A 14,057-nucleotide genomic window follows, 5' to 3' on the forward strand; every position below is an offset into this window, starting at 1 on the left:
GGACTCCTATCAAGTTTCACGAGGAGTCAGGCATCGTCTCCTTTGGAGGCACTGATCTCCGCGTACCTCTGGAGTTTTCAAAGGATGGGAGGCCTCCGGTCGCGGTGAGGTGGGGAACTAGGTCTTTCTCTGTGGTCTCCACAGGGGATTCAGACATCCTTTCATCTTGGGAGATGCAAGACGAGCCTGCATTCAAGTCACTGCAGGGATATCCAGCCTTATTTCACGTCAGGGCATCGCGGTGTCCATTCCACTTGAGGCCGCAAACTCAGGGTCCCTCTCACATACCTAGAGCTGAGAGAAGCCTCCTCTTGAGGTGCTTGTGGTAAGGTGGTATTCCTCTGGAGTCGAAGCCAGGGACTAACCTCTCATCTCTTGTTGATTCTTGGTCCACGGAGTTCTTTCGTGTTGCTACAGTGACCTCAGGATCCCTCCATCCTTGAAACAGTGTTCTTGGGGTTTCTCTGGAGTGCCATCAAGGAAATCAAGGCTCCTTTCATGTGTGATGTGCAACACGGAATTGCTCTGCACGCAGTGCAGGGGAATCGGGCCTCATCTCGCGGCGAGGGGGAAGTCTCATCGTTTTTCTCGAGTTGCGGCGGGAACCTGGGGTATATTCTCGAGTTACGACGGGGATGGCCCTTCCACCCACGTGTGTGTTCAGCCATGTCAGGACTCCTGCCTAGTTGCGAGGGACAACTCGGGATTCTCCTCGAGGCTTTGCAGGGCAATTGGGACGCCTCTCCAGCTGAGGCGGGAGACCAAGGGTCCCTTTCCACGTGCCACAGGAATCCTGGGTCTCCTATCAAGTTTCACGAGGAGTCAGGCATCGTCTCCTTTGGAGGCACTGATCTCCGCATACCTCTGGAGTTTTCAAAGGATTTGAGGCCTCCTGTCGCGATGAGGTGGGGAACTAGGTCTTTTTCTGTGGTCTCCACAGGGGATTCAGACACCCTTTCGTCTTGGGAGATGCAAGACGAGCCTGCATTCCAGTCACTGCAGGGATATCCGGCCTTATTTCGAGTCAGGGCATCGCGGTGTCCATTCCACTTGAGGCCGCAAACTCAGGGTCCCTCTCACATACCTAGAGCTGAGAGAAGCCTCCTCTTGAGGTGCTTGTGGTAAGGTGGTATTCCTCTGGATTCGAAGCCAGGGACTAACCTCTCATCTCGTGTTGATTTTTGGTCCACGGAGCTCTTTCGTGCTGCTACAGTGACCTCAGGATCCCTCTAGCCTTGAAACAGTGTTCTTGGGGTTTCTCTGGAGTGCCATGAAGGAAATCAAGGCTCCTTTCATGTGTGATGTGCAACACAGAATTGCTCTGCACGCAGTGCAGGGGAATCGGGCCTCATCTCGCGGCGAGGGGGAAGTCTCAAGGTTTTTCTCGAGTTGCGGCGGGAACCTGGGGTATATTCTCGAGTTACGATGAGGATGTCCCTTCCACACACGTGTTTGTTCAGCCACGTCAGGACTCTTGCCTAGTTACGAGACACAACTCGGGATTCTCCTCGAGGCTTGGCAAGGCAATTGGGAGGCCTCTGAGCTGAGGCGGGAGACCAAGGTTCCCTTTCCATGTGCCACAGGAATCCTGGGACTCCTATCAAGTTTCACGAGGAGTCAGGCATCGTCTCCTTTGGAGGCACTGATCTCCGCGTACCTCTGGAGTTTTCAAAGGATGTGAGGCCTCCGGTCGCGATGAGGTGGGGAACTAGGTCTTTCTCTGTGGTCTCCACAGGGGATTCAGACATCCTTTCATCTTGGGAGATGCAACACGAGCCTGCATTCAAGTCACTGCAGGGATATCCAGCCTTATTTCGCGTCAGGGCATCGCGGTGTCCATTCCACTTGAGGCCGCAAACTCAGGGTCCCTCTCACATACCTAGAGCTGAGAGAAGCCTCCTCTTGAGGTGCTTGTGGTAAGGTGGTATTCCTCTGGAGTCGAAGCCAGGGACTAACCTCTCATCTCGAGTTGATTTTTGGCCCACGGAGCTCTTTCGTGTTGCTACAGTGACCTCAGGATCCCTCTAGCCTTGAAACAGTGTTCTTGGGGTTTCTCTGGAGTGCCATCAAGGAAGTCAAGGATCCTTTCATGTGTGATGTGCAACACGGAATTGCTCTGCACGCAGTGCAGGGGAATCGGGCCTCATCTCGCGGCGAGGGGGAAGTCTCATGGTTTTTCTCGAGTTGTGGCGGGAACCTGGGGTATATTCTCGAGTTACGAGGGGGATGGCCCTTCCACCCACGTGTTTCTTCAGCGACGTCAGGACTCCTGCCTAGTTGCGAGGGACAAATCTGGATTCTCCTCGAGGCTTGGCAGGGCAATTGGGACGCCTCTCCAGCTGAGGCGGGAGACCAAGGGTCACTTTCCAAGTGCCACAGGAATCCTGGGACTCCTATCAAGTTTCACGAGGAGTCAGGCATCGTCTCCTTTGGAGGCACTGATCTCCGCGTACCTCTGGAGTTTTCAAAGGATGTGAGGCTATCGGTCGCGATGAGGTGGGGAACTAAGTCTTTCTCTGTGCTTTCCACAGTGGATTCAGCCATCCTTTCGTCCTGGGAGATGCAAGACGAGCCTGCATTGAAGTCACTGCAGGGATATCCGGCCTTATTTCGAGTCAGGGCATCGCGGTGTCCATTCCACTTGAGGCCGCAAACTCAGGGTCCCTCTCACATACCTAGAGCTGAGAGAAGCCTCCTCTTGAGGTGCTTGTGGTAAGGTGGTATTCCTCTGGAGACGAATCCAGGGACTAACCTCTCTTTTCGAGTTGATTTTTGGTCCACAGAGTTCTTTCGTGTTGCTACAGTGACCTCAGGATCCCTCTATCCTTGAAACAGTGTTCTTGGGGTTTCTCTGGAGTGCCATGAAGGAAATCAAGGCTCCTTTCATGTGTGATGTGCAACACGGATTTGCTCTGCACGCAGTACAGGGGAATCGGGCCTCATCTCTCATCGAGGGGGAAGTCTCATGGTTTTTCTCGAGTTGCGACGGGAACCTGGGGTATATTCTCGAGTTACGATGGGGATGGCCCTTCCACCCACGTGTTTGTTCAGCCACGTCAGGACTCCTGCCTAGTTGCGAGGGACAACTCGGGATTCTCCTCGAGGCTTGGCAGGGCAATTGGAACGCCTCTCCAGCTGAGGCGGGAGACCAAGGGTCCCTTTCCACGTGCCACAAGAATCCTCGGACTCCTATCAAGTTTCACGAGGAGTCAGGCATCGTCTCCTTTGGAGGCACTGATCTCCGCGTACCTCTGGAGTTTTCAAAGGATGTGAGGCCTCCGGTCGCGATGAGGTGGGGAACTAGGTCTTTCTCTGTGGTCTCCACAGGGGATTCAGACATCCTTTCTTCTTGGGAGATGCAAGACGAGCCTGCATTCAAGTCACTGCAGGGATATCCGGCCTTATTTCGAGTCAGGGCATCGCGGTGTCCATTCCACTTGAGGCCGCAAACTCAGGATCCCTCTCACATACCTAGAGCTGAGAGAAGCCTCCTCTTGAGGTGCTTGTGGTAAGGTGGTATTCCTCAGGAGTCGAAGCCAGGGACTAACCTCTCATCTCGTGTTGATTCTTGGTCCACGGAGCTCTTTCGTGTTGCTACAGTGACCTCAGGATCCCTATAGCCTTGAAACAGTGTTCTTGGGGTTTCTCTGGAGTGCCATCAAGGAAATCAAGGCTCCTTTCATGTGTGATGTGCAACACGGAATTGCTCTGCACGCAGTGCAGGGGAATCGGGCCTCATCTCGCGGCGAGGGGGAAGTCTCATGGTTTTTCTCGAGTTGCGGCGGGAACCTGGGGTATATTCTCGAGTTACGACGGGGATGGCCCTTCCACACACGTGTGTGTTCAGCCATGTCAGGACTCCTGCCTAGTTATGAGGGACAACTCGGGATTCTCCTCGAGGCTTTGCAGGGCAATTGGGACGCCTCTCCAGCTGAGACGGGAGACCAAGGGTCCCTTTCCACGTGCCACAGGAATCCTGGGTCTCCTATCAAGTTTCACGAGGAGTCAGGCATCGTCTCCTTTGGAGGCACTGATCTCCGCATACCTCTGGAGTTTTCAAAGGATTTGAGGCCTCCTGTCGCGATGAGGTGGGGAACTAGGTCTTTCTCTGTGGTCTCCACAGGGGATTCAGACACCCTTTCGTCTTTGGAGATGCAAGACGAGCCTGCATTCCAGTCACTGCAGGGATATCCGGCCTTATTTCGAGTCAGGGCATCGCGGTGTCCATTCCACTTGAGGCCGCAAACTCAGGGTCCCTCTCACATACCTAGAGCTGAGAGAAGCCTCCTCTTGAGGTGCTTGTGGTAAGGTGGTATTCCTCTGGAGTCGAAGCCAGGGACTAACCTCTCATCTCGAGTTGATTTTTGGTCCACGGAGCTCTTTCGTGTTGCTACAGTGACCTCAGGATCCCTCTAGCCTTGAAACAGTGTTCTTGGGGATTCTCTGGAGTGCCATGAAGGAAATCAAGGCTCCTTTCATGTGTGATGTGCAACACAGAATTGCTCTGCACGTAGTGCAGGGGAATCGGGCCTCATCTCGCGGCGAGGGGGAAGTCTCATGGTTTTTCTCGAGTTGCGGCGGGAACCTGGGGTATATTCTCCAGTTACGACGGGGATGGCCCTTCCACACACGTGTTTGTTCAGCCACGTCAGGACTCTTGCCTAGTTGCGAGACACAACTCGGGATTCTCCTCGAGGCTTGGCAAGGCAATTGGGACGCCTCTCCAGCTGAGGCGGGAGACCAAGGGTCCCTTTCCACGTGCCACAGGAATCCTGGGACTCCTATCAAGTTTCACGAGGAGTCAGGCATCGTCGCCTTTGGAGGCACTGATCTCCGCGTACCTCTGGAGTTTTCAAAGGATGTGAGGCTATCGGTCGCGATGAGGTGGGGAACTAAGTCTTTCTCTGTGCTTTCCACAGGGGATTCAGACATCCTTTCGTCCTGGGAGATGCAAGACGAGCCTGCATTGAAGTCACTGCAGGGATATCCGGCCTTATTTCGAGTCAGGGCATCGCGGTGTCCATTCCACTTGAGGCCGCAAACTCAGGGTCCCTCTCACATACCTAGAGCTGAGAGAAGCCTCCTCTTGAGGTGCTTGTGGTAAGGTGGTATTCCTCTGGAGTCGAAGCCAGGGACTAACCTCTCATCTCGAGTTGATTTTTGGTCCACGGAGCGCTTTCGTGTTGCTACAGTGACCTCAGGATCCCTCTAGCCTTGAAACAGTGTTCTTGGGGTTTCTCTGGAGTGCCATGAAGGAAATCAAGGCTCCTTTCATGTGTGATGTGCAACACAGAATTGCTCTGCACGCAGTGCAGGGGAATCGGCCCTCATTTCGCAGCGAGGGGGAAGTCTCATGGTTTTTCTCGAGTTGCGGCGGGAACCTGGGGTATATTCTCGAGTTACGACGGGGATGGCCCTTCCACACACGTGTTTGTTCAGCCACGTCAGGACTCCTGCCTAGTTGCGAGGGACAACTCGGGATTCTCCTCGAGGCTTGGCAGGGCAATTGGAACGCCTCTCCAGCTGAGGCGGAAGACCAAGGGTCCCTTTCCACGTGCCACAAGAATCCTGGGACTCCTATCAAGTTTCACGAGGAGTCAGGCATCGTCTCCTTTGGAGGCACTGATCTCCACGTACCTCTGGAGTTTTCAAAGGATGTGAGGCCTCCGGTCGTGATGAGGTGGGGAACTAGGTCTTTCTCTGTGGTCTCCACAGGGGATTCAGACATCCTTTCATCTTGGGAGATGCAAGACAAGCCTGCATTCAAGTCACTGCAGGGATATCCGGCCTTATTTCGAGTCAGGGCATCGCGGTGTCCATTCCACTTGAGGCCGCAAACTCAGGATCCCTCTCACATACCTAGAGCTGAGAGAAGCCTCTTCTTGAGGTGCTTGTGGTAAGGTGGTATTCCTCAGGAGTCGAAGCCAGGGACTAACCTCTCATCTCGTGTTAATTCTTGGTCCACGGAGCTCTTTCGTGTTGCTACAGTGACCTCAGGATCCCTCTAGCCTTGAAACAGTGTTCTTTGGGTTTCTCTGGAGTGCCATCAAGGAAATCAAGGCTCCTTTCATGTGTGATGTGCAACACGGAATTGCTCTGCACGCAGTGCAGGGGAATCGGGCCTCATCTCGCGGCGAGGGGGAAGTCTCATGGTTTTTCTCGAGTTGCGGCGGGAACCTGGGGTATATTCTCGAGTTACGACGGGGATGGCCCTTCCACACACGTGTGTGTTCAGCCATGTCAGGACTCCTGCCTAGTTGCGAGGGACAACTCGGGATTCTCCCCGAGGCTTTGCAGGGCAATTGGGACGCCTCTCCAGCTGAGACGGGAGACCAAGGGTCCCTTTCCACGTGCCACAGGAATCCTGGGTCTCCTATCAAGTTTCATGAGGAGTCAGGCATCGTCTCCTTTGGAGGCACTGATCTCCGCATACCTCTGGAGTTTTCAAAGGATTTGAGGCTTCCTGTCGCGATGAGGTGGGGAACTAGGTCTTTCTCTGTGGTCTCCACAGGAGATTCAGACACCCTTTCGTCTTGGGAGATGCAAGACGAGCCTGCATTCCAGTCACTGCATTGATATCCGGCCTTATATCGAGTCAGGGCATCGTGGTGTCCATTCCACTTGAGGCCGCAAACTCAGGGTCCCTCTCACATACCTAGAGCTGAGAGAAGCCTCCTCTTGAGGTGCTTGTGGTAAGGTGGTATTCCTCTGGAGTCGAAGCCAGGGACTAACCTCTCATCTCGAGTTGATTTTTGGTCCACGGAGCGCTTTCGTGTTGCTACAGTGACCTCAGGATCCCTCTAGCCTTGAAACAGTGTTCTTGGGTTTTCTCTGGAGTGCCATGAAGGAAATCAAGACTCCTTTCATGTGTGATGTGCAACACAGAATTGCTCTGTACGCAGTGCAGGGGAATCGGGCCTCATTTCGCAGCGAGGGGGAAGTCTCATGGTTTTTCTCGAGTTGCGGCGGGAACCTGGGGTATATTCTCGAGTTACGACGGGGATGGCCCTTCCACACACGTGTTTGTTCAACGACGTCAGGACTCTTGCCTAGTTGCGAGACACAACTCGGGATTCTCCTCGAGGCTTGGCAAGGCAATTGGGACGCCTCTCCAGCTGAGGCGGGAGACCAAGGGTCCCTTTCCACGTGCCACAGGAATCCTGGGACTCCTATCAAGTTTCACGAGGAGTCAGGCATCGTCTCCTTTGGAGGCACTGATCTCCGCGTACCTCTGGAGTTTTCAAAGGATGGGAGGCCTCCGGTCGCGGTGAGGTGGGGAACTAGGTCTTTCTCTGTGGTCTCCACAGGGGATTCAGACATCCTTTCATCTTGGGAGATGCAAGACGAGCCTGCATTCAAGTCACTGCAGGGATATCCAGCCTTATTTCACGTCAGGGCATCGCGGTGTCCATTCCACTTGAGGCCGCAAACTCAGGGTCCCTCTCACATACCTAGAGCTGAGAGAAGCCTCCTCTTGAGGTGCTTGTGGTAAGGTGGTATTCCTCTGGAGTCGAAGCCAGGGACTAACCTCTCATCTCTTGTTGATTCTTGGTCCACGGAGTTCTTTCGTGTTGCTACAGTGACCTCAGGATCCCTCCATCCTTGAAACAGTGTTCTTGGGGTTTCTCTGGAGTGCCATCAAGGAAATCAAGGCTCCTTTCATGTGTGATGTGCAACACGGAATTGCTCTGCACGCAGTGCAGGGGAATCGGGCCTCATCTCGCGGCGAGGGGGAAGTCTCATCGTTTTTCTCGAGTTGCGGCGGGAACCTGGGGTATATTCTCGAGTTACGACGGGGATGGCCCTTCCACCCACGTGTGTGTTCAGCCATGTCAGGACTCCTGCCTAGTTGCGAGGGACAACTCGGGATTCTCCTCGAGGCTTTGCAGGGCAATTGGGACGCCTCTCCAGCTGAGGCGGGAGACCAAGGGTCCCTTTCCACGTGCCACAGGAATCCTGGGTCTCCTATCAAGTTTCACGAGGAGTCAGGCATCGTCTCCTTTGGAGGCACTGATCTCCGCATACCTCTGGAGTTTTCAAAGGATTTGAGGCCTCCTGTCGCGATGAGGTGGGGAACTAGGTCTTTTTCTGTGGTCTCCACAGGGGATTCAGACACCCTTTCGTCTTGGGAGATGCAAGACGAGCCTGCATTCCAGTCACTGCAGGGATATCCGGCCTTATTTCGAGTCAGGGCATCGCGGTGTCCATTCCACTTGAGGCCGCAAACTCAGGGTCCCTCTCACATACCTAGAGCTGAGAGAAGCCTCCTCTTGAGGTGCTTGTGGTAAGGTGGTATTCCTCTGGATTCGAAGCCAGGGACTAACCTCTCATCTCGTGTTGATTTTTGGTCCACGGAGCTCTTTCGTGCTGCTACAGTGACCTCAGGATCCCTCTAGCCTTGAAACAGTGTTCTTGGGGTTTCTCTGGAGTGCCATGAAGGAAATCAAGGCTCCTTTCATGTGTGATGTGCAACACAGAATTGCTCTGCACGCAGTGCAGGGGAATCGGGCCTCATCTCGCGGCGAGGGGGAAGTCTCAAGGTTTTTCTCGAGTTGCGGCGGGAACCTGGGGTATATTCTCGAGTTACGATGAGGATGTCCCTTCCACACACGTGTTTGTTCAGCCACGTCAGGACTCTTGCCTAGTTACGAGACACAACTCGGGATTCTCCTCGAGGCTTGGCAAGGCAATTGGGAGGCCTCTGAGCTGAGGCGGGAGACCAAGGTTCCCTTTCCACGTGCCACAGGAATCCTGGGACTCCTATCAAGTTTCACGAGGAGTCAGGCATCGTCTCCTTTGGAGGCACTGATCTCCGCGTACCTCTGGAGTTTTCAAAGGATGTGAGGCCTCCGGTCGCGATGAGGTGGGGAACTAGGTCTTTCTCTGTGGTCTCCACAGGGGATTCAGACATCCTTTCATCTTGGGAGATGCAACACGAGCCTGCATTCAAGTCACTGCAGGGATATCCAGCCTTATTTCGCGTCAGGGCATCGCGGTGTCCATTCCACTTGAGGCCGCAAACTCAGGGTCCCTCTCACATACCTAGAGCTGAGAGAAGCCTCCTCTTGAGGTGCTTGTGGTAAGGTGGTATTCCTCTGGAGTCGAAGCCAGGGACTAACCTCTCATCTCGAGTTGATTTTTGGCCCACGGAGCTCTTTCGTGTTGCTACAGTGACCTCAGGATCCCTCTAGCCTTGAAACAGTGTTCTTGGGGTTTCTCTGGAGTGCCATCAAGGAAGTCAAGGATCCTTTCATGTGTGATGTGCAACACGGAATTGCTCTGCACGCAGTGCAGGGGAATCGGGCCTCATCTCGCGGCGAGGGGGAAGTCTCATGGTTTTTCTCGAGTTGTGGCGGGAACCTGGGGTATATTCTCGAGTTACGAGGGGGATGGCCCTTCCACCCACGTGTTTCTTCAGCGACGTCAGGACTCCTGCCTAGTTGCGAGGGACAAATCTGGATTCTCCTCGAGGCTTGGCAGGGCAATTGGGACGCCTCTCCAGCTGAGGCGGGAGACCAAGGGTCACTTTCCAAGTGCCACAGGAATCCTGGGACTCCTATCAAGTTTCACGAGGAGTCAGGCATCGTCTCCTTTGGAGGCACTGATCTCCGCGTACCTCTGGAGTTTTCAAAGGATGTGAGGCTATCGGTCGCGATGAGGTGGGGAACTAAGTCTTTCTCTGTGCTTTCCACAGTGGATTCAGCCATCCTTTCGTCCTGGGAGATGCAAGACGAGCCTGCATTGAAGTCACTGCAGGGATATCCGGCCTTATTTCGAGTCAGGGCATCGCGGTGTCCATTCCACTTGAGGCCGCAAACTCAGGGTCCCTCTCACATACCTAGAGCTGAGAGAAGCCTCCTCTTGAGGTGCTTGTGGTAAGGTGGTATTCCTCTGGAGACGAATCCAGGGACTAACCTCTCTTTTCGAGTTGATTTTTGGTCCACAGAGTTCTTTCGTGTTGCTACAGTGACCTCAGGATCCCTCTATCCTTGAAACAGTGTTCTTTGGGTTTCTCTGGAGTGCCATGAAGGAAATCAAGGCTCCTTTCATGTGTGATGTGCAACACGGATTTGCTCTGCACGCAGTACAGGGGAATCGGGCCTCATCTCTCATCGAGGGGGAAGTCTCATGGTTTTTCTCGAGTTGCGACGGGAACCTGGGGTATATTCTCGAGTTACGATGGGGATGGCCCTTCCACCCACGTGTTTGTTCAGCCACGTCAGGACTCCTGCCTAGTTGCGAGGGACAACTCGGGATTCTCCTCGAGGCTTGGCAGGGCAATTGGAACGCCTCTCCAGCTGAGGCGGGAGACCAAGGGTCCCTTTCCACGTGCCACAAGAATCCTCGGACTCCTATCAAGTTTCACGAGGAGTCAGGCATCGTCTCCTTTGGAGGCACTGATCTCCGCGTACCTCTGGAGTTTTCAAAGGATGTGAGGCCTCCGGTCGCGATGAGGTGGGGAACTAGGTCTTTCTCTGTGGTCTCCACAGGGGATTCAGACATCCTTTCTTCTTGGGAGATGCAAGACGAGCCTGCATTCAAGTCACTGCAGGGATATCCGGCCTTATTTCGAGTCAGGGCATCGCGGTGTCCATTCCACTTGAGGCCGCAAACTCAGGATCCCTCTCACATACCTAGAGCTGAGAGAAGCCTCCTCTTGAGGTGCTTGTGGTAAGGTGGTATTCCTCAGGAGTCGAAGCCAGGGACTAACCTCTCATCTCGTGTTGATTCTTGGTCCACGGAGCTCTTTCGTGTTGCTACAGTGACCTCAGGATCCCTATAGCCTTGAAACAGTGTTCTTGGGGTTTCTCTGGAGTGCCATCAAGGAAATCAAGGCTCCTTTCATGTGTGATGTGCAACACGGAATTGCTCTGCACGCAGTGCAGGGGAATCGGGCCTCATCTCGCGGCGAGGGGGAAGTCTCATGGTTTTTCTCGAGTTGCGGCGGGAACCTGGGGTATATTCTCGAGTTACGACGGGGATGGCCCTTCCACACACGTGTGTGTTCAGCCATGTCAGGACTCCTGCCTAGTTATGAGGGACAACTCGGGATTCTCCTCGAGGCTTTGCAGGGCAATTGGGACGCCTCTCCAGCTGAGACGGGAGACCAAGGGTCCCTTTCCACGTGCCACAGGAATCCTGGGTCTCCTATCAAGTTTCACGAGGAGTCAGGCATCGTCTCCTTTGGAGGCACTGATCTCCGCATACCTCTGGAGTTTTCAAAGGATTTGAGGCCTCCTGTCGCGATGAGGTGGGGAACTAGGTCTTTCTCTGTGGTCTCCACAGGGGATTCAGACACCCTTTCGTCTTTGGAGATGCAAGACGAGCCTGCATTCCAGTCACTGCAGGGATATCCGGCCTTATTTCGAGTCAGGGCATCGCGGTGTCCATTCCACTTGAGGCCGCAAACTCAGGGTCCCTCTCACATACCTAGAGCTGAGAGAAGCCTCCTCTTGAGGTGCTTGTGGTAAGGTGGTATTCCTCTGGAGTCGAAGCCAGGGACTAACCTCTCATCTCGAGTTGATTTTTGGTCCACGGAGCTCTTTCGTTTTGCTACAGTGACCTCAGGATCCCTCTAGCCTTGAAACAGTGTTCTTGGGGATTCTCTGGAGTGCCATGAAGGAAATCAAGGCTCCTTTCATGTGTGATGTGCAACACAGAATTGCTCTGCACGTAGTGCAGGGGAATCGGGCCTCATCTCGCGGCGAGGGGGAAGTCTCATGGTTTTTCTCGAGTTGCGGCGGGAACCTGGGGTATATTCTCCAGTTACGACGGGGATGGCCCTTCCACACACGTGTTTGTTCAGCCACGTCAGGACTCTTGCCTAGTTGCGAGACACAACTCGGGATTCTCCTCGAGGCTTGGCAAGGCAATTGGGACGCCTCTCCAGCTGAGGCGGGAGACCAAGGGTCCCTTTCCACGTGCCACAGGAATCCTGGGACTCCTATCAAGTTTCACGAGGAGTCAGGCATCGTCGCCTTTGGAGGCACTGATCTCCGCGTACCTCTGGAGTTTTCAAAGGATGTGAGGCTATCGGTCGCGATGAGGTGGGGAACTAAGTCTTTCTCTGTGCTTTCCACAGGGGATTCAGACATCCTTTCGTCCTGGGAGATGCAAGACGAGCCTGCATTGAAGTCACTGCAGGGATATCCGGCCTTATTTCGAGTCAGGGCATCGCGGTGTCCATTCCACTTGAGGCCGCAAACTCAGGGTCCCTCTCACATACCTAGAGCTGAGAGAAGCCTCCTCTTGAGGTGCTTGTGGTAAGGTTGTATTCCTCTGGAGACGAATCCAGGGACTAACCTCTCTTTTCGAGTTGATTTTTGGTCCACAGAGTTCTTTCGTGTTGCTACAGTGACCTCAGGATCCCTCTAGCCTTGAAACAGTGTTCTTGGGGTTTCTCTGGAGTGCCATGAAGGAAATCAAGGCTCCTTTCATGTGTGATGTGCAACACGGAATTGCTCTGCACGCAGTGCAGGGGAATCGGGCCTCATCTCGCGGCGAGGGGGAAGTCTCATGGTTTTTCTCGAGTTGCGGCGGGAACCTGGGGTATATTCTCGAGTTACGACGGGGATGGCCCTTCCACACACGTGTGTGTTCAGCCATGTCAGGACTCCTGCCTAGTTGCGAGGGACAACTCGGGATTCTCCTCGAGGCTTTGCAGGGCAATTGGGACGCCTCTCCAGCTGAGACGGGAGACCAAGGGTCCCTTTCCACGTGCCACAGGAATCCTGGTTCTCCAATCAAGTTTCACGAGGAGTCAGGCATCGTCTCCTTTGGAGGCACTGATCTCCGCATACCTCTGGAGTTTTCAAAGGATTTGAGGCCTCCTGTCGCGATGAGGTGGGGAACTAGGTCTTTCTCTGTGGTCTCAACAGGGGATTCAGACACCCTTTCGTCTTGGGAGATGCAAGACGAGCCTGCATTCCAGTCACTGCAGGGATATCCGGCCTTATTTCGAGTCAGGGCATCGCGGTGTCCATTCCACTTGAGGCCGCAAACTCAGGGTCCCTCTCACATACCTAGAGCTGAGAGAAGCCTCCTCTTGAGGTGCTTGTGGTAAGGTGGTATTCCTCTGGAGTCGAAGCCAGGGACTAACCTCTCATCTCGAGTTGATTTTTGGTTCACGGAGCTCTTTCGTGTTGCTACAGGGACCTCAGGATCCCTCTAGCCTTGAAACAGTGTTCTTGGGGATTCTCTGGAGTGCCATGAAGGAAATCAAGGTTCCTTTCATGTGTGATGTGCAACACAGAATTGCTCTGCACGCAGTGCAGGGGAATCGGGCCTCATCTCGCGGCGAGGGGGAAGTCTCATGGTTTTTCTCGAGTTGTGGCAGGAACCTGGGGTATATTCTCGAGTTACGAGGGGGATGGCCCTTCCACCCACGTGTTTCTTCAGCGACGTCAGGACTCCTGCCTAGTTGCGAGGGACAAATCTGGATTCTCCTCGAGGCTTGGCAGGGCAATTGGGACGCCTCTCCAGCTGAGGCGGGAGACCAAGGGTCCCTTTCCAAGTGCCACAGGAATCCTGGGACTCCTATCAAGTTTCACGAGGAGTCAGGCATCGTCTCCTTTGGAGGCACTGATCTCCGCGTACCTCTGGAGTTTTCAAAGGATGTGAGGCTATCGGTCGCGATGAGGTGGGGAACTAAGTCTTTCTCTGTGCTTTCCACAGTGGATTCAGACATCCTTTCGTCCTGGGAGATGCAAGACGAGACTGCATTGAAGTCACTGCAGGGATATCCGGCCTTATTTCGAGTCAGGGCATCGCGGTGTCCATTCCACTTGAGGCCGCAAACTCAGGGTCCCTCTCACATACCTAGAGCTGAGAGAAGCCTCCTCTTGAGGTGCTTGTGGTAAGGTGGTATTCCTCTGGAGACGAATCCAGGGACTAACCTCTCTTTTCGAGTTGATTTTTGGTCCACAGAGTTCTTTCGTGTTGCTACAGTGACCTCAGGATCCCTCTATCCTTGAAACAGTGTTCTTGGGGTTTCTCTGGAGTGCCATGAAGGAAATCAAGGCTCCTTTCATGTGTGATGTGCAACACGGAATTGCTCT

Source organism: Cervus elaphus, unplaced genomic scaffold, assembly GCF_910594005.1.
Source record: "Cervus elaphus unplaced genomic scaffold, mCerEla1.1, whole genome shotgun sequence".
Taxonomy (NCBI): domain Eukaryota; kingdom Metazoa; phylum Chordata; class Mammalia; order Artiodactyla; family Cervidae; genus Cervus; species Cervus elaphus.